This window comes from Helianthus annuus, chromosome 4, assembly GCF_002127325.2.
Source record: "Helianthus annuus cultivar XRQ/B chromosome 4, HanXRQr2.0-SUNRISE, whole genome shotgun sequence".
Taxonomy (NCBI): Eukaryota; Viridiplantae; Streptophyta; class Magnoliopsida; order Asterales; family Asteraceae; genus Helianthus; species Helianthus annuus.
Window position 1 is genome coordinate 51,407,088 of NC_035436.2, and position 20,928 is coordinate 51,428,015.

The window sequence follows — 20,928 nt, forward strand, 5'->3', positions numbered from 1 at the left end:
TTGATGTAGATTTGTTAGTAGATGCGCTTATTTCAAATTAGGTTGAAAGTTTTGTGATATTTGAATTTGTATTTTTGGTGATGATAGTTAGCTTAATTTCAGATATGACATAGTGAAAGGATAAATTGTTTTTGTAGTTTTGATTTTACTTTGTTCTGTTATATTTTGATCTTTTCCTTCATTTTTGGGACTGATAAGTATCATGGTTAAAGATAAAGCAACTTAAATGCTTTTAATAAACATATGTGAAGGACATATGTGATATCTTACCATGTTCTTTTGTGATTCTTACTTTTCAGGTGAAGCGGTTGACGGATGTTCGAAGGACGAAATCTGAGGTTTACGAAGGATTTTCTCATGTGTTTTGTGATGAATCGACTCAGGTTAGGTTCTAAATGTTGATTTATCTTTAATCTTGATGTAGATTTGTTAGTAGATGCGGTTATTTCAAATTAGGTTGAAAGTTTTGTGATATTTGAATTTGTATTTTTGGTGATGATAGTTAGCTTAATTTCAGATATGACATAGTGAAAGGATAAATTGTTTTTGTAGTTTTGATTTTACTTTGTTCTGTTATATTTTGATCTTTTCCTTCATTTTTGGGACTGATAAGTATCATGGTTAAAGATAAAGCAACTTAAATGCTTTTAATAAACATATGTGAAGGACATATGTGATATCTTACCATGTTCTTTTGTGATTCTTACTTTTCAGGTGAAGCGGTTGACGGATGTTCGAAGGACGAAATCTGAGGTTTACGAAGGATTTTCTCATGTGTTTTGTGATGAATCGACTCAGGTTAGGTTCTAAATGTTGATTTATCTTTAATCTTGATGTAGATTTGTTAGTAGATGCGGTTATTTCAAATTAGGTTGAAAGTTTTGTGATATTTGAATTTGTATTTTTGGTGATGATAGTTAGCTTAATTTCAGATATGACATAGTGAAAGGATAAATTGTTTTTGTAGTTTTGATTTTACTTTGTTCTGTTATATTTTGATCTTTTCCTTCATTTTTGGGACTGATAAGTGTCATGGTTGTGTGATAATTATGATATTTAGGTCATTTAGATATGGAATAGTGAAAAGATAGATTGTAATGTATTTTTGATTTTAGTTTGTTCTGTGGGATGCTCGATGAGCAGATCTAGGGTTTCATGAGATGTATCACAAGCTTTATCTGGCAAGGGATCCACAGATTTGAACAAGGGATCCGTTTGATGTTCTGATAAGTTGCAATGAGTGTTATATATCTTACCATGTTCTTTTGTGATTCTTATCTTTAATCTTGATGTAGATTTGTTAGTAGATGCGCTTATTTCAAATTAGGTTGAAAGTTTTGTGATATTTGAATTTGTATTTTTGGTGATGATAGTTAGCTTAATTTCAGATATGACATAGTGAAAGGATAAATTGTTTTTGTAGTTTTGATTTTACTTTGTTCTGTTATATTTTGATCTTTTCCTTCATTTTTGGGACTGATAAGTATCATGGTTTTGTGATAATTATGATATTTAGGTCATTTAGATATGGAATAGTGAAAAGATAGATTGTAATGTATTTTTGATTTTAGTTTGTTCTGTGGGATGCTCGATGAGCAGATCTAGGGTTTCATGAGATGTATCACAAGCTTTATCTGGCAAGGGATCCACAGATTTGAACAAGGGATCCGTTTGATGTTCTGATAAGTTGCAATGAGTGTTATATATCTTACCATGTTCTTTTGTGATTCTTACTTTTCAGGTGAAGCGGTTGACGGATGTTCGAAGGACGAAATCTGAGGTTTACGAAGGATTTTCGCATGTGTTTTGTGATGAATCGACTCAGGTATGTCACTCGCAACTCGCAAGGAAACCTTTTTTTAGGATCTGAATTTAATTAGTTATACCTTTGGTTAACGACTGTCACGATCACTATTATTACAGAACAAGCTCACTCCGATCTTCTGGCTGCCGGAGAAAGTGTATCTGCTTGGAGAGTCTCGGAATTGGCTTTGGCGACGCTGAACGCTGCTTCATTCGAATCGATGGGGGCTTCATATGCAGAATGTTCCCTCACTTAGTGGTCTCATGCTCACTCAAGCAGAGGTAAAGTAAAGTTTATCATCATTCATCAATTTTCTTTTCTTTTTTTTTATAAGCTAACTATCATCACCAAAAATACAAATTCAAATATCACAAAACTTTCAACCTAATTTGAAATAAGCGCATCTACTAACAAATCTACATCAAGATTAAAGATAAGAATCACAAAAGAACATGGTAAGATATATAACACTCATTGCAACTTATCAGAACATCAAACGGATCCCTTGTTCAAATCTGTGGATCCCTTGCCAAATAAAGGTTTTTATATTTGCAACTTGACAAAATGTGATTTATATTAAATTTATTTTAAGTTAATAGTGTACTGGTTATAACTAATATCAAATCTTTACTAATACTTGATTTCTTTTTATGATGGTTGACTTTGCGAGAACTAACGGAGCATTAGTGTCAAGAATGGGCTGAGATTCAAATTCAGTCGGTTTTTCGCTCTTTTTTGGTAATTTCTAAGCCTTGAATATTAATTTTTAACATGCTATGCTACTGAGAGAATATAAACTTGACTATATTTTGTGTTTTATGATGTGTTTTGTTATTTTTATGCTTTTTGTTTTTTAACTGATCTTAACCCATTTGACTTATGCTACAGACAAAAAGGGATCAAGATCGGGACCGTCCATTTGACTTCACACGGATCACCATATGCTTTCTCTCTCAATGCTCACACATCTCACAAAAAGGGATGCCAAAAGCAGGGAAGTACAATCTACAGGAAAAAGCAACACTTTACTTTTGTGTGAAAGACAGCTTGCTTGCTGCAGTCTCTATAATATATCAACACTCTTCCATACACTGTTTGAAAGACAGCACTGCTAGCTTCAGTCTCTATAAATAATCCAGAGATATCTACACTCTACTCACACTTTACAAACTCTCAACTACACTCAACTGAAATTGTAAGTTTATCTCAGTTGAATAATCCTACTTTCAAAACATCAACTTAACAACTTCTATTTACTTCGATTTCAGAATATATCAACTCTTTGCATTCGGAGGGTATGATGCATAAGCTGAGCCTGTGAGGGTATGATGCATAAGCTGAGCCTGTGAGGCTATGATGCATAAGCTGAGCCTGTCGTCTCTATGATGCATAAGCTGAGCTTGTGTTCTTAATATGTCTGAACTGAAACTGTTAAGGCTATGATGCATAAGCTGAGCCTGTGAGGTTACATATGTGTTTCTTGTGCTTAAAACAGCTGTACATCATGCTTTAAAGGTTGTTTAAGTTTAGTGGAAAAATACTCTTGTACATCATGCTTTAAAGCGGGGTTACATAACACAATAGACTGTGATGATGATTGTATTTTGAGGGTACATAGAAGATCCGAGTAGCATCTTGGCGGGGCAATATCCAGGTTGCATAGTTCTCACTTTGCAACCGTGTGTTGCAGCCATGGCTTTACCCGTAGTTGTGTTCATCTCTCAATTACATGTCTGAGTCTTCCAGTTGTAAAAGTATTATCACAGATTCACAGATCTAAAAGTACATGTCTGATCCGTGTGATAAAGTTAAAAAATGGTAATTGAACAAGGTGTTGAAAAAACACTTAATGCACAATGTACAACTGTTAAGGCACAAGAAAACACAAACCCTTTTACCCTTTACAAGGGTATACATCTGCCGTCCAATTGTTAAACTTTCTCACACGGATCAAGATCGGGACCGTCCATTTGACTTCACACGGATCACCATATGCTTTCTCTCTCAATGCTCACACATCTCACAAAACAACATCAGATCTTCTCTCTCTCTGGCAAGGGATCCGTTTTATCTGGCAAGGGATCCACAGATTTGAACAAGGGATCCGTTTGATGTTCTGATAAGTTGCTTTATCTTTAATCTTGATGTAGATTTGTTAGTAGATATCTTACCATGTTCTTTTGTGATTCTTACTTTTCAGGTGAAGCGGTTGACGGATGTTCGAAGGACGAAATCTGAGGTTTACGAAGGATTTTCTCATGTGTTTTGTGATGAATCGACTCAGGTTAGGTTCTAAATGTTGATTTATCTTTAATCTTGATGTAGATTTGTTAGTAGATGCGGTTATTTCAAATTAGGTTGAAAGTTTTGTGATATTTGAATTTGTATTTTTGGTGATGATAGTTAGCTTAATTTCAGATATGACATAGTGAAAGGATAAATTGTTTTTGTAGTTTTGATTTTACTTTGTTCTGTTATATTTTGATCTTTTCCTTCATTTTTGGGACTGATAAGTGTCATGGTTGTGTGATAATTATGATATTTAGGTCATGCTTTAAAGGTTGTTTAAGTTTAGTGGAAAAATACTCTTGTACATCATGCTTTAAAGCGAGGTTACATAACACAATAGACTGTGATGATGATTGTATTTTGAGGGTACATAGAAGATCCGAGTAGCATCTTGGCGGGGCAATATCCAGGTTGCATAGTTCTCACTTTGCAACCATGTGTTGCAGCCATGGCTTTACCCGTAGTTGTGTTCATCTCTCAATTACATGTCTGAGTCTTCCAGTTGAGTGTAGTTGAGAGTTTGTAAAGTGTGAGTAGAGTGTAGATATCCCTGAATTATTTATAGAGACTGAAGCAAGCATGCTGTCTTTCAAGCATGCTGTCTTTCAAACAGTGTATGGAAGAGTGTTGATATATTACAGAGACTGCAGCAAGCAAGCTGTCTTTCACACAAAAGTAAAGTGTTGCTTTTTCCTGTAGATTGTACTTCCCTGCTTTTGGCATCCCTTTTTGTGAGATGTGATGTTGTTTTGTGAGATGTGTGAGCATTGAGAGAAAGCTGAACTGAAACTGTTTGAGGCTGTAAAGTGTGAGTAGAGTGTAGATATCCCTGAATTATTTATAGAGACTTAAAGGTTGTTTAAGTTTCGTGGCAAATTACTCTTGTTGTGTACTCCGGATTTTGTGTTCTTAATCTGTCTGAACTGAAAGTGTTTGAGGCTGTGATGCGAAAGCTGAGCTTGTTGGTGCACTTGTGTCTGTACTTTGTCTGTATCCGGTCTGATATAAACGATGTCCTGATTTGTATTGTAAGTTGACCAAGTCAACTATCCTCCGGTTTGACTTGGACAACATTTGAAAGATGTTCTGATCGAAGGATAGCCTCGAAGGATACACCGGATCCTTCGAGGTGATCGAAAGATATGGTTCGACCATGGTTCGACCATTAGACCTCGAAGGATGATCCTTCGAGGTCCATGCTGATCTTTCGTGTAACATGTGGTCGACAGATGATCCTTCGGACCATCTGTCGAATCCTTCGAGCAGACCTGCTGAGCTGGGTATATATACCCATGCATGTGTTGAGAGTTCTGGAGTTCTGCCATTTTCACACACCCGAGAGATAGAAGCTTAGAGAGCATTCTGCCCAGAACTCACACACACACTTAGAGAGTTTATAGAACACTTCTGTAAACATTGAGCTTGTAACCGAACCTTCATTTGCATTAATACGACTAGTGTTAATCGGTGAATCTTTGTGTGTTTGTTTCTCTACTTGCTACTAACTTGGTTTGCTTGCTAGCTTGGATTCCGCACTCGCTAGTAGGTTTGTATAACAAGGTTTAGGTTCGTAATCCTCCGCGAAACAGGGACCTACAAGTGGTATCAGAGCTAAGGCTCTTAACCTTGTTTAAAACCGGGTTTTTACAAGTTTTGGTGTGTTGAAACACTTGGTTTTGCACCTGTTTTTACTAAGTTTCTTGCATTTTCTTTGAGTAAAAACGTGTCTAAACTAACCGGGAGTGTTCAGGTTGGGTTGGGTAACATAAAAATTGGTTTTTAGAAAACCTTGTGTTTTCCGGTGGTATTCCGGTGTGTTTCCGGTGACTGAACTTGAGGATAAGGTTTTGCCTTTTTGGGTATAATTTTTGAAAGTCAAAAGGTTTGGTGGAAAGTTGTGCAGAAACATCCTTTCTGCCGAAAGCAACTTCACCAACCCCTGTCACCTTTTCACCAACCTTTCACATCAGATCAGATTGTGTCAGAGCTCTCGAAAGATATCTTTCGACATCGAAAGATCATCCTTCGATATCTTTCGATCAAGGAGGGCTCGAAAGATTTATATCCTTCGACCCATCCTTCGAAGTCTGAAACATATCCTTCGACAGAGGAATCTTTTCGAAAGACTAGTGTCCGAAAGATTAGGATCCTTCGTATTGGTGAATCTTTCGAGATCTGTTGTTCGAAAGATAAGGATTTGGCTCGAAAGATAAGGATCTTTCAAAGGGAATCTTTCGAGTTCTTGAATCTTTCGAAATCATTGTTCGAGAGTCAACAGTAATCTTTCGAGTACTGTTGATCCTTCGAACAAGGTTATATCTTTCGATTGAGGTTTGTTTATTGTTAACAAGTTTCTGTGATTTCAGATCTTTCGACCAGGATCTTTCGGTTGTGTTATCTTTCGGATCTTTCTTACTTAGCATTTATTTTGCTTATCTATCATGAATCCGAGTTGGTGGGGAAGTCCGGCTCCAGACAGTGGAAAATACATGAATACTAGTCAATCTCCATCATGGGCCGAATCTCCAGTTTCTACATCCTCACAAGCAAATGCCACTCCAGCTGGTCAATGGGCGTTTGTTTCAAATCAAACTCCGAGTATTCAAAGTCTTCTACTAAGCGAAAGTGAAACCGGAAGTTTAAACAGGCCTCCAAAGTTGATGCATCTTCATGAATATCCAGGATGGGTTGATCGTTTCCATACATACATTCTTGGTCAAAATACAGAGTTGTGGTTACGGTTCATTACGGAATTCGATCAAACTATCGAGGTTGCTGCTTCTTCGACAGCTACATTTGCCGATCTTCCTGATGATCAAAAGAAGACGTATGACTTAGAAAAGAAAGCATACGCTATCCTCACTCAAGCACTGAGCAAGGATATTTATCATCAGTTCGTCAGTTTCAAGACTACGAAGAAGTTGTGGGATGCATTGAAGACAAGAGGAGTAGGTAATGAAGCCACACGTCAACTACGACGAGATCTACTGAAGAAAGAATTTGATGGCTTCACATGTATGGATAAGGAGTCCTTGGGAGATATGACAAGCCGTTTCTATCACCTGCTTACTGAGCTGACAAACTTTGAAGTCACAACGACTCCAACAGAGGTGGTAAAGAAGTTTGCCGATGCATTGCCTCCTCAATGGAATAACTTCCTGGAAATCTTGAAGTACAACGGAACGTTGAGAACTACAAATATCAACGATTTCGTGCAGCTTCTGGAGAACAAGGATCAGGAAGAAACGTTGAAGGCAAAGAGAGTTGCAGTGCCACAGAATCCAGAGATGTATTATGGCACCTCCACTTCTTCATCTGCAAAAGCCGGTTCACATGCTCCACTTCAAACGGCGTTTGTCACAAGCACGGATATGTATGGCAATCCAGTGCAAGTTCCTGTAAAGCCGCCTCCAGCCACAGATTTGTATGGAAATCCAATACAACCACCTCCTCCTCCTCCTGCTCAACAACCACAATATGCGTGTTATGGAGGAACATCATCTGCTGCAGGTCAACAATCAAAGTCAAATCCAGTACAGCTTGACACTTCAAGTTTTTCTAAAATCAGTGTAGAAGTAGCTAAGGAACACATGGAGCTGCTTAACACTGTAGTGAGCGCGTACTGTGGGTTGATAGAAGGTCAGATTGGAAACATTAATCTGACACAAGAAGATTACAGGCAGATTGATAAGGAAGAGATGGACTTGATGGATATCAAGTGGGCCTTTGCGAGTGCTGTGAGAAGAGCAAAGGATTGGATGGAAAGTACTGGCAGAACCAGCTTGGAAAGTAAGCGTGACACCAAGTATGGGTTCGATAAGCAGGCTGTTAAATGCTTCAACTGTGGTGAACGGGGCCACTTTAAAAGGGAATGTACAAAACCAGCACAGCACGGGAATCAAAACCCCTTCAGGAACCAAGGCAACCAGCAGAACAGAAACAATGATCGTACATTGGTGCCTGTCAACAACCAAACCAACCGAGCACTTGCAGTTCAGGTGGATGAAGGTTGTGACTGGTCAATCCAGTTGGGTGGTGATGCTCCTGATGGAACAGCATGTTTTGCTCAGATTGTGAAGGAGCTGGTTCACACCAATGGTGGAGAATCTTCTGCCAGTGGTGATGAATCGTCTGAAGATGAAGACTCCTCCGGATACAGCAGGAGTGTTGATGAAGAATCATCCAACTCTGGTGATGATCATGTGGGTGAGACATCTAATGTTTCGGATGATATTGACATTGATGAACTCTTGGGGGAAGCTGTAGCAGAAACTCAAAGAAGATCTATTCTGGTGGATCAAGCTGCTTACTCTTCGTCTTCTCTCCATTCAGCCTTTATGGCTAATGTCGACGGTTCATCAAGTCAGGTATGTGTCGATGAACCCACTGCTGTTAATTGTGATGAATGTGCTAGGTTGCATGCTAGATGTGCTGATCTTGAGAAAAGTATGTCTGAGCTGCAAGGCAAACATGATGCTTTACAAGCTAGTTTGTTTGACTTGCAAGACAAACATACTACTGTGAATGAGAATTTGAGTGACTTGCAAAGTAAGCATGACGCTTTGCAAGAAAAATATGATGTGACCTTTCTCCACAATCAGAAGTTGACTGTGGATCTCTCTAAATGCACAGAAGCCAACATGTTTTATGAAAACCATGAAAAAGAATTTAAGTCAGTAATTGAAACATTAAAGAAGGATAAAACTGAACTGACTAAAATGGTTTCAAGAAAACAAACTGATATTAATTTGTATATATCTCGCCTTGAGAATATGCAAAAAGAGATGGCTTGTGTGAAAACCGAAAGTGATGCGATCAAACTCAAGCTAGACAGTTATTTGAGTTCTAGCTATGTGTTAGATCACATCATTGACGTTCAGAAGGAAAAGAGAGATGTCACATGCATAGGGTACAAGAAGTGTCCACCACCAGTGAGACATAACTATGACGCCATGCCTGATGAAGAGGACAGGGTTTTCTTTGAACCTACTGTGCCTCTAGATGTTAAGGAGTTTGCTGCAGGACTCGGATACCAAAAGGAAGTATCCTCAGATTCAGATGTGTCAGCAGATACATTTGTGAGTGCGGAACAGAATCAAGATCCTCCAGTTGTGATTGAGGATGCTGATTCGTCTGATGATGAATCTGATGATACTGTCCCAGCAAAGTCTGATGCGGTAGTCAAAAATGAGGACATACCTCTTGAGAATCACATTCTATGTGATCCCCCTGTTCAACCCGCTAAGACTGTTGCAACTGAGTCCTCATCTGCAGGAGAGACGGAGAGTGTGAATTTGCTGTACACTCTAGTTGGTGATGATAAAATTTACTCAGACAAAGATTTTCCCATTAAGAACGTTAATCAATCCTTAATCTGCAAAGTCTTTGAGAATTCGACGAGTAAGTTCTTGGGAAAGGCAGGACCTAAAGTTACAGTTACACAGTGTCCTCCTATTCCAAAGGCTGAAATTCGAAAACAATTTGGCAACAAGAAATTACCAACAGTGACAACACAGCAAAATCACACCAAACCCAAAGGTAAAGCACCGGCTCAAGCTAACAAGAAGCCGAACCAAAAGAAGAAGAAGAATGTTAACTTTGTGAAATCGACGGGAACAGACAAAATTGAAAAGTTTGAAAATCAATCTAACTTAGATTTTGTCAAGAAAGCTATTGTCGAGAAAAGAAATGAACCAAGTAGTTCAAAACCTAGTACCTCGGGTTCACAAAGTTCAACATCATCGGCTAGACGATCACATGATTCTTCGGGGTTTGTAGAACGAAGATCATGTTTTGAGTGTGGAACCATTGGGCACATTATTAGAAACTGCCCATATCTTCATAAGCAGAAAGGAAAGGTTGATGATCCCCGTGGTAAGACTGACCGTAAGCCATCTGTTTCCACAAAACAAGATCCCCGACTTGTAAAAGAAAGGGAAAAGAAACAGAAACGGCAACAGGTCAAGAAAATTGAAAAAGCGATTAAAACCGATGTGGTTCATAAACAATCTGTTGTTGTAAAACCAGAAAATTCTAAAACTTCAAATCATCAAGAAGTTAAAATTTTAAAGAAAAACACTGGTGAAACCAAACAGACTTGGAAACCAAAAACGGTTGTTGAATCAGGGGGACCATCACAATTCACCAACCATCAAAGACAAGAAGTTATTGTCATTGATGAAAATGGAAGACCCAAGACCACAATGGCTTGGGTCCCCATCTCCAACTAATTCATTTGAGTTCATGTGCAGGGTGCTTCAGGAGGAACTATCAGTAGTCATTGGATTGTTGATAGTGGGGCATCCAGGCACATGACAGGCGACATGAAGCTTCTCTATGACGTTAAATCTATTAGAGGAGGTTATGTTGCTTTTGCTGGAGATAAAGGTGGATACATAACGGGTGAAGGAATGATATCTAACGGGATTGTCAGCTTTGACAAGATCAATTTTGTGCAACAACTTGATCACAATCTTCTTAGTGTTTCTCAAATTTGTGACAAGAAATTTTCAGTACACTTTGATGCTAATGGATGTTATGTGCTGAAACCCGGCTTCAAAATTCCAAAAGAATGGATTCTCTTGTCGGCTCCAAGGATAAATGATTTGTACGTCCTTGACATGAGCCAGGCTATTACTACGTCTGCACAAGCAACTTGTTTCGTTTCTAAAGCCACAGAAAAAGACACTATCTCTTGGCACAGACGAATGGGTCACATTCACTTACGCAAAATGAATCATTTGGTTTCAAATGAATTGGTGAATGGTGTTCCCCTCAAAAATTTCCATCTTCAAGACATCTGTGTTTCGTGCCAGAAAGGAAAGCAAACAAAGAAGAAGCACCCTACAAAGAAGATCAACACAGTGGCAGTTCCTCTTGAACGTTTGCACATGGATTTGTTCGGTCCTGTCAAGCACAAGAGTATTCGGGGTGATCAATACTGCCTCGTGGTTACTGATGATTATTCAAGATTTTCTTGGGTTGCGTTCATGGCACACAAGAGTGAAACCTTTGGCATTATCAAAAACTTGATCATTCAGATTGAGAATTTGTATAAGTTGAAGGTTAGGCGGATACGTAGCGACAATGGTACTGAATTTAAGAATCATTCCATGGCGGAGTTTTGCACTTCAAAGGGTATTCTTCATGAGTTTAGTGCAGCTTATACTCCTCAACAGAATGGTGTCGCTGAACGTAAGAACCGCACATTGATCGAGACTGCTAGGACAATGTTGGTAGAGTCGCAGCTACCCATTCCATTCTGGACTGAAGCTGTGGCCTCTGCATGTTACACATTGAACAGAGTCCTTACAGTCAAAAGGCACAACAAGACCTGCTTTGAGCTTCTTCAAAAACGGAAACCAGATTTGTCTTATCTAGAACCGTTTGGAGCTCCATGCACAATCATCGACCCTAATGGAAAGTTTGGGGCAAGAGCAATTGATGGATACTTTCTTGGGTATGCCACCCCTAACTTACGAGTCTGGAATCTAGAGACTAAAAGGGTCGAGGAATGGTCTGAGGTCAGAGTACAAAGGCACACTTTGCCAGTCAAAAATCCGGGTCAACCTTGGATGTTTGAGTATGATGACTTCTTCAATTCGATCAATGTTGAAGCCGCTGAAGAAAATGCTGCGGCTAGGATGTTTTTCGAGAGTGACAATGCAACAGTTTCACCGGTGGTTCGTCCGATTCTTGTGAATCAAGAACCATCTTCTTCGGTGAACAACAATACTCTCAACAATGAGGATTTTCATGATGCAAACGAATTGAACGAATCTTCAGAGGATGATGAATTTCTAGATGCAGATCAAGAAGCTCCTACAACAGCAGTTCATGGTACTTCAGAGGGTACTCCTCCAGTAGATGCTCATAGAACAGCTGAGGCTACTGCATCATCCTCTTCGTCAATTCCGGGTCTTGAATTGGTTGTTGATCTTAATCTTAACAACCTGGGTATAAATGTTCCAGTTCCAGATAATCCAGAAACAAGGATTCATAATACCCATCCTCAACAAAACATCATTGGAAATGTGCAAAGTGGCGTACAAACAAGAAACATGTTGCGAAACAACAACAATGCAGGCTTGTATGCAGCCATTCGAGAATCCGGACAACAAAACGACTGGTCCTTCGCGTGTTATGTCTCACAAGAAGAACCAAGAACGTGGAAAGAAGCCTTGAAAGATAATGCTTGGGTTGAAGCAATGCAGGAAGAACTGCAACAATTCCAGAAGCTGGGTGTCTGGAAACTTGTAGAGAAACCTGCTGGATACAAGAAGATTGGTACCCGTTGGGTTTTCAAATGCAAAAAGGATGACCGCGGAGTTGTTATCCGAAACAAAGCTCGTTTAGTCGTTCAAGGTTTTCGTCAGATTGAAGGGATCGACTACAACGAAGTCTATGCACCAGTGGCACGTCTCGAAGCAATTCGAATCTTTCTAGCCTATGCGTCCTTCAAAGGATTCAAGGTTTATCAGATGGACGTGAAAAGTGCATTTTTACATGGTGTGGTTGAAGAAGAGGTGTACGTCGAACAGCCTCCAGGTTTTGAAGATCCTATCCATCCCGATCGGGTTTGGTTGCTCAACAAAGCTCTTTATGGTCTTCATCAAGCACCACGAGCTTGGTATGCAACCTTATCTCACTATCTGCTGGAGAACGGTTTTCGTAGAGGTCTTATCGACTGTACTCTCTTCATCAAAGAACAAGATGGAGATCTCCTTCTGGTACAGGTATACGTTGATGACATTATTTTTGGTTCTACTAATGATGTCTTGTGTAGGGAATTCGAGCGCATTATGCAGGATAAATTCGAGATGAGTGCTATGGGGGAAATGACCTTCTTCTTGGGCCTACAAGTACAACAAACGCAGTCTGGGATATTTATCCATCAGACTAAATATGTTGGTGACATCTTGAACCGATTTCAGATGTCTGATGCAACGCCCATTGGTACCCCATTGCCAACTAATCACGGAATTACTCCAGACTTGAAGGGAGAAGCTGTTAGCCCTTCTATCTATCGCGCCATGATCGGATCTCTCATGTACCTCACAGCATCAAGGCCAGACATAATGTACCCAACGTGCCTGCTTGCTAGATATCAAGTTAACCCGAAGGCCTCACATCTTGCTGCTGTTAAAAGGATTTTTCGTTATTTGAAGGCGTACCCTGACACCGGTCTGTGGTACCCTAGGGATAATAACTTTGAATTGGTAGCCTTCAGTGATTCTGATTTTGGCGGATGTAAAATCGACGGCAAGTCCACAACGGCTGGATGTCAGTTTTTAGGAAATCGCCTAGTCACATGGCAGTGCAAGAAGCAGACGTGTGTAGCTACATCAACATGCGAAGCTGAATACATTGCTGCCTCAAGTTGTTGCTCCCAAGTTCTTTGGATCCAACAACAGATGCGGGACTACGGTTTTGAATTCCTAACTACTCCTATTTACGTTGATAATTCTGCTGCTTTAGATATCACTAGAAATCCTGTGCAGCATTCAAAGACCAAACACATCGAAATCAAATATCACTTCATACGTGATTGCTTTGAGAAAAGGCTAATCGATGTTGTTAAGGTCCACACCGATGACCAACGTGCCGACTTATTTACCAAAGCCTTTGACAAATCTAGATTTGACTTCTTATTATTGGTAAATGGCATTAAGGTCAAGCAAGAGTAAACCGACATCGGAAAATCATTTTTGTAAATACCTTTGTGTTTTAAATTTGTCTTAGTTTATTGATTTTAGGGGGAGTAAATCCAAAAATCTGAAAATCCAAAAACATCGAAAAATTTCAAAAACACAAAAACAATAGAAAAACAAAAATGAGTTTCCTGGCGAGCAAAAGAGAAAATGATAGTACATCAGTGGTCTATCCAAACCTCTTTAAACCTTAAATGAAAAACGATAAGCAGCTCTATATAAGATGTATCGGTAGGCTCACAATCATTTTAAAGTGTGCAGGGTGATATAAATCTTAATCGACTGAAGACCAGGTGGGAACCATTCATTGGCATATGGTCTTAGTACCGAAATTTCGTTTGATAGATTGCCGAGGTTCTGAGATATTCGGTCTTTATGCTGCTTATCATCTGGGTATCATGGTTGTATCTTTTACCGAAAAATAACGGGGACGCAAGTCTAGATCTTCCATGATACTATACATACATGTACATATATACATACTGCATTCGACCTCAATAAGTGATAAACAATCACATGTCCAAATCAAATAAGTGATAAAATATCACATTTATCCGGGTGTCAAGTTCGTCTCTCTGCTGTACGGAAGTACTGACCTGTTCACGGACTTGCACCTGTGCCCTCATGCATACGAAAATCAAGTTCCTCCTCAATAAGTGATTATATCACAAAGGGCTTGTTTTCAATTCAAAATAAGTGAGTATCTCACAAATTATACGGTCAAACAGATGATAATCGGTATACTCACCGGTAAGATGAACTCTCGTGCATACCTTGATACGGGAATGTGTCGTGATGTGGATGAACACCGGTCGGTAAGTATAAATCATACCTTAACGTATCCTCTAAACATGATTACATCTGATAAGTTGAGCTTAAGTGGACAACAATACCGATAATTGTTATAGGATGCTTATCTTAATGTTAACTAACTGAACAACAAGAGTGTTTTGGCATGACCGTACACTGATATGATTCTCTTACCCTCGAAACTCGCAAAAAGAATGTTTGTATATATTTATTTATTTACTGTTTAACTTTTATTATTTCTTTTAAACAGTTTCGTCGTTTGGTGCATATCAGCACGACATTAGCGGTGATGTCGTTTGATAACACTCAAAGGATTTTAAATTGTTATCTTTTAATTTCAAAAATACCAAAAAGATTTTAGGCTTGTTTTAATATAAACTTTATAAAAGCCAAAAAGATTTTATTTCTGCTTTATTTTCGATCGTACGATGTTGGAGCTCAAGTCTTCGTTACCTGAAACCTGACTGAAAACCGAACTGACTAAATCTTCATAAACGGTCAAAATTTGCAGATTTTGAAAGTTAGAATTTAAAATTGATAAATTTATTAAACTTTCAAACTGTCGGACGGTGTTTGATTTTGACATGGTCACTCGTGTGTCATTTGTTTATACTATTCCAAGCAGTTGTTCTCATTACGCGTTTAGATTTCTTGCATGTGCAGATTCTAAAGGCTAGGAGAACATGGTCGATGACAAGCCTTGGAATGAAGACACGACGAGAAGGCGCTCAAAAGATGAAGATGATCGAGTTGCCGCTGGCCATCATCAACACCACAAGGATCTCACTTCATAAAGATAAAGTCTTTTCACGAGCATAACTCAAGGGGGAGCTTATGTTAAGGGGGAGTTTGTCAACACACTTCCTACATGATACGGGTAGTTTGTTGATACACTTTCTACTTTCAAGACGTGAAGACTTTGAAGACCCTCCGACATTGAAGACATGATAGGACATCAGAGTCTTGAAGACTTGAAGACCAAAGACCGTCGAAGTTCAAGACGAGCCTACACTTTTAGAAGAACAAGACAAAGATTAGAGATCAAAGACAAAGCTACAGCCAAGGGGGAGTTTGTTGGTGCACTTGTGTCTGTACTTTGTCTGTATCCGGTCTGATATAAACGATGTCCTGATTTGTATTGTAAGTTGACCAAGTCAACTATCCTCCGGTTTGACTTGGACAACATTTGAAAGATGTTCTGATCGAAGGATAGCCTCGAAGGATACACCGGATCCTTCGAGGTGATCGAAAGATATGGTTCGACCATGGTTCGACCATTAGACCTCGAAGGATGATCCTTCGAGGTCCATGCTGATCTTTCGTGTAACATGTGGTCGACAGATGATCCTTCGGACCATCTGTCGAATCCTTCGAGCAGACCTGCTGAGCTGGGTATATATACCCATGCATGTGTTGAGAGTTCTGGAGTTCTGCCATTTTCACACACCCGAGAGATAGAAGCTTAGAGAGCATTCTGCCCAGAACTCACACACACACTTAGAGAGTTTATAGAACACTTCTGTAAACATTGAGCTTGTAACCGAACCTTCATTTGCATTAATACGACTAGTGTTAATCGGTGAATCTTTGTGTGTTTGTTTCTCTACTTGCTACTAACTTGGTTTGCTTGCTAGCTTGGATTCCGCACTCGCTAGTAGGTTTGTATAACAAGGTTTAGGTTCGTAATCCTCCGCGAAACAGGGACCTACAGAGCTTGTGTTCTTAATCTGTCTGAACTAAAAGTGTTGAGTCTATGATGCATAAGCTGACCTTGTGTTCTTAATCTGTCTGAACTAAAAGTGTTTTGAGGCTGTGATGCAAAAACTGAGCCTGTGTAATCTATCCAACAACTCAAGCAAATGTTTTCTTTGCATTTTAGGGGGAACATGGGTGCTTCTCTCCCAGGGCATAGAAAACATAGGTTATTGGCGGCAGCTCGCCATATTTAACATATAAAAAAACTTTATATGTTAAATTTGGCGGACTGCCGCCAATGACCTGTGTCTTGTATGCCCTGTGGAGAGATCCACCGATTCGAGGCAAACGGCTCACTTATAAAAAGAGTTAATGCCTGATTTGCCAAATGATATCCTTAATAAACATATGTGAAGGACAAGATGGTAATTGAACAAGGTGTTGAAAAAACACTTAATGCACAATGTACAACTCTTAAGGAACAAGAAAACACAAACCCTTTTACCCTTTACAAGGTTATACATCTTCCGTCCAAATGTTCTTAATCTGTCTGAACTGAAAGTGTTTGAGGCTGTGATGCGAAAGCTGAGCTTGTGTTCTTAATCTGTCTGAACTAAAAGTGTTGAGTCTATGATGCATAAGCTGACCTTGTGTTCTTAATCTGTCTGAACTAAAAGTGTTTTGAGGCTGTGATGCAAAAACTGAGCCTGTGTAATCTATCTGAACTGAAAGTGTTTTGAGGCTGTGATGCAAAAACTGAGCCTGTGTAATCTATCCAACAACTCAAGCAAATGTTTTCTTTGCATTTTAGGGGGAACATGGGTGCATCTCTCCACAGGGCATACAAGACACAGGTTATTGGCGGCAGCTCGCCATATTTAACATATAAAAAAACTTTATATGTTAAATTTGGCGGGCTTCCGCCAATGACCTGTGTCTTGTATGTCCTGTGGAGAGATGCACCCATCTTCCCCCTAAAAAACATAGAAAACATTTGCTTGAGTTGTTGGACCGAGCGAACCTTGCATAATGCGTCAAGGGAAACTATTGGTCGAGCGAGACATTTGTTCAGGTATCCTTATTTCATGATAAAATGATTATGAATAGCTGTGCATAAACTAATCGCAAGTTTGTTTGGTATATGCAGGGTAAAAGGGAACAGCAGTGTTCAGCACTGTGTCATTCTTGCTTGGTGCCATCACCTCAGTTGTCTCTGGCTTACCATCCGTGTACTTTACTAAAATTTGATCGGTGCAGTGAGCATGCGAGCGCAACAAGTGCAGCCGCAGCGGCGCGGTGAGGGCAGCCGCAACGAGCGCAGCGGCATGGTTAATAAAAAAATAAAAAAACTGCCACCTCTAAGTAGATATGTATCAGAACGTACAAATTCATATTTATTGTTTTGTTTATGCGTTTAATCGTTTGATTAACGACTCGATTGATTTGTTTGTAACCATTTGTCTGGAAACGAACTTATTTATCTTACTTTAATTTTTGTATTAAGCATCATCTATCGCGCCTTTGCTGACTGACTTTTATAGATCACTACTTTAGGGAGAATGAACAATTATCCAAATATGGAGATACTAAATCTGCTCGAGGTATGATGCTGGTTGAACTTAAGAAACTAATTGAAGGAAATCCTTTATTTTGTGACAAAATTCAGTTCCAAACCTTAGGAATTCAAGATTAAGGACTCTTACAAACCTAAGACTGTTTGGGAAATTTTTGACTATGTTTTGTACATCTTACAATATAGTAGTTAATGTTAGTTATTTGTGAATTTGTATCACAATTTGAACCAACAAAAGCCTAGGTAGTCCGTCTATTTCAGGTAACATAACTAGAATCAAACAATTTTCTTTGTTTTCTCCTGAGTCGCACAATAACCACCAAACGCCATTACGAAACCACCAATCGCCGCAAATCGCTGATTCTCGCCGCTGAAGAAGGCCTCAACCGACCATCACATTCTGCTACACTACCACCATCGTCGTCACAAGCCACATTGGAAACTACATCCCCGTAGATAGCCCTAAACTCACCAACCTAAGTGATACCACTCCCGCCGCATCGCGCGGGTAAGTGACTAGTATATATATATATATATATATATATATGTCAAGAATCCTAGCTTAGCTTATTCGTTAACGATGTGAATTACATAATAATTAGTCTAATATCAACTTGCATCTCTACACCTTGTCATATCAGCTAGTACTATATAAATATTTTGTTTCACAATATCTTAAAACAATTATATCGATTTAAAAGGTTTTAACCATATTCTCTCCAAATAATCACAACTTTGAAAACGTTGAAATATGTATTGATTTAGCACCTGAGAATTCTTATTCTTTTTTTTAATAAACTAGTTATTATATATTAACTTGTGAATTCAAATCATTCCAAAAAATTTTTTAAGCATTGTTGCTATCTACTAAACAAACCAAAATAGTTTTAAAACGTTAACAATTCATAATCATCTTTTAGAAAAGAAAAACCAATACATCAGTCGCTGGAAACGGATCGTAAGGCTTGGGGTTATTACCTCAATTAGCCGAACATGGATATGAGATAGCAACTTGGTTCACGGTGTGCGGAGGTGGCCCATCGTGAACCGAAAATTTCGCGGAATCGTGTTGACGCTTGGCAGCCGGTTGATTGTCACGACTGAACCATGATGGTGATTAGAGTTGTTTCGTTCGGCGACCACAAGAAGTGACGGAGTGCGACGACATTACAGTTACAACAAGGATGAAAGTGGCAGCGGTTCATGGTGACTGAAGGCGGCGAACGACGGTCACTGCTGATTCACGGTGGCTGACGTTGTAAAGAAGGTGATTCGAACTAGCGGCAATTAGTTGCGGTGGTGGGGTTATAGTTCAAGTGGAATAGTGTCGGTGATGAAACCAAGCGGTGAAGATGGTGCCATTGATGGTTAGCTTCGTATGCATTCATACGAGCGTAAAAGTTTTGAGGAATCCAAGCCAAGAATGATAATCATTTAATCTTTAATCAAGGTTGGTTACAAAATTATTACGGTGACCCACAGTTATGGCAAATTTCTTTATGGAAATTCTAAAATTCCCAAAACAAGAAGATGGGGTACGTAGAACATATATGGAAATTCATTTCATTTGACTTCTTCACTAAACCCCTTTAACTTAAGGCCAACTTACAAAACAATCCTTTTAGTTTACTTTACATTTTTTTATTTATCCTAAACTATTATAGCTCAATGAAACATGTTTAATATATATTGCTAGTAGAAACTTATTTGTTTAACCAATAATACAAAATTGTGAAATAACTATGAGGTAATTATAACGTTCAGTTAATGTTTCTTGTCATTTAATCGATTATGATTATACGATGTATTGAATTTGTTCAAAAGCCGACATAATAACTCAATATTTATTAGCTCAGGGTTTTCAAATTTTGGGGTATTACAGCCTCAAAATTAAAACCATCAAGAGCCAAAACAATTAACTCCCCAAACTGTTGCCACCTGAAGACCAAAACCCAATTCTTGCCACCTTTAAATTTTACCTTCCCATAAATTAAAATGCAGTACGTGCCAAGAAGAACGGAACAAACGACCGATCTGCATAAAAGCCAGACACAAAGTCAGCCACCGAACTTTTAGAACCTCAAAAAAAAAAAATATATATATGAGTGAGACATAAATTTGAATACGTACACCAAATCTTCGCTTCCTCTCCAATGTTAATTATAAAATTTATTAGTCCCCGTTAGATCCATTTTCTTAGGTGATCATACTTTAACAAATCATTGGGTTTTTTAATGTGAAAATGAAAGCTGGAGCAAACTCTCTACCCATTACTTCTTAGGTTGTTATATGTAAAATAGTTTTATTCACTATAACAAACACTTTTGAGTGTATAAGAATACTAAAGAGCCATTAGTGTAGCCCAAGAGTCATAGCACAAATATTACAAAACTTTCAAATTACAGTATAGATCATAAAATAACTTTTAATATAAAAGGTAAAAAATATATTTTTTTGTAATCTTTCGGATACATATAAGATATACTTTAGCAAAAGAAAATATAAATCTTTTCACCTTTATTCCTTCCTCAACAGCTATGCTTTAAACTATAAAATGGGAATGAAACTTGCATGCCACCAAAAATATAAAAGAAATAATACACCACATAAATAACAAAAAATCTTTTCGGCTCTAAGAACGTACTCACTGTAGACTCTGTGGCCATACCCGTGTACTTCTTTCTCTTTATACAGCCAAACGTGTATATACCCTTTCATGCATCCTTTGAAGGTGTCAAGGATAACCCGCTTTCCTTGATCAACAAAACCGATGCACTGGGATGCCTAGAATATCGATCCAATCATTTAATGAATAAAATTCAGTGTTGTTCTTCTAGTGATCCAGAATTTGGATCAATGTAAACCATGGTTCAAGCACAATGGTAAGCCCGCTCATTCACTAATAGTTCCAACGGCCGACAATAGCAATGATGCTTCTGATGTGTACAAAAATACAATCATGAAAGCTTAAGGCTTCTAGATTATTGTCAATGGACCTCAAATTCAATTGAGCAAACACATGTGCATCTAACTGTCCATTTTAAAAG

At 38.6% G+C, this 20,928-nt stretch overlaps 1 long non-coding RNA gene across 1 annotated transcript; it reads left to right on the top strand.

Annotated features, from left to right (window-relative positions):
* The first annotated feature begins 2,394 nt into the window (after window positions 1-2,394).
* On the top strand, window positions 2,395-3,144 carry LOC118491273. Its single transcript, XR_004891101.1, has 3 exons — window positions 2,395-2,542; window positions 2,693-2,999; window positions 3,073-3,144. It is a non-coding gene; the product is annotated as an uncharacterized LOC118491273 (long non-coding RNA).
* The last annotated feature ends 17,784 nt before the right edge of the window (window positions 3,145-20,928 follow it).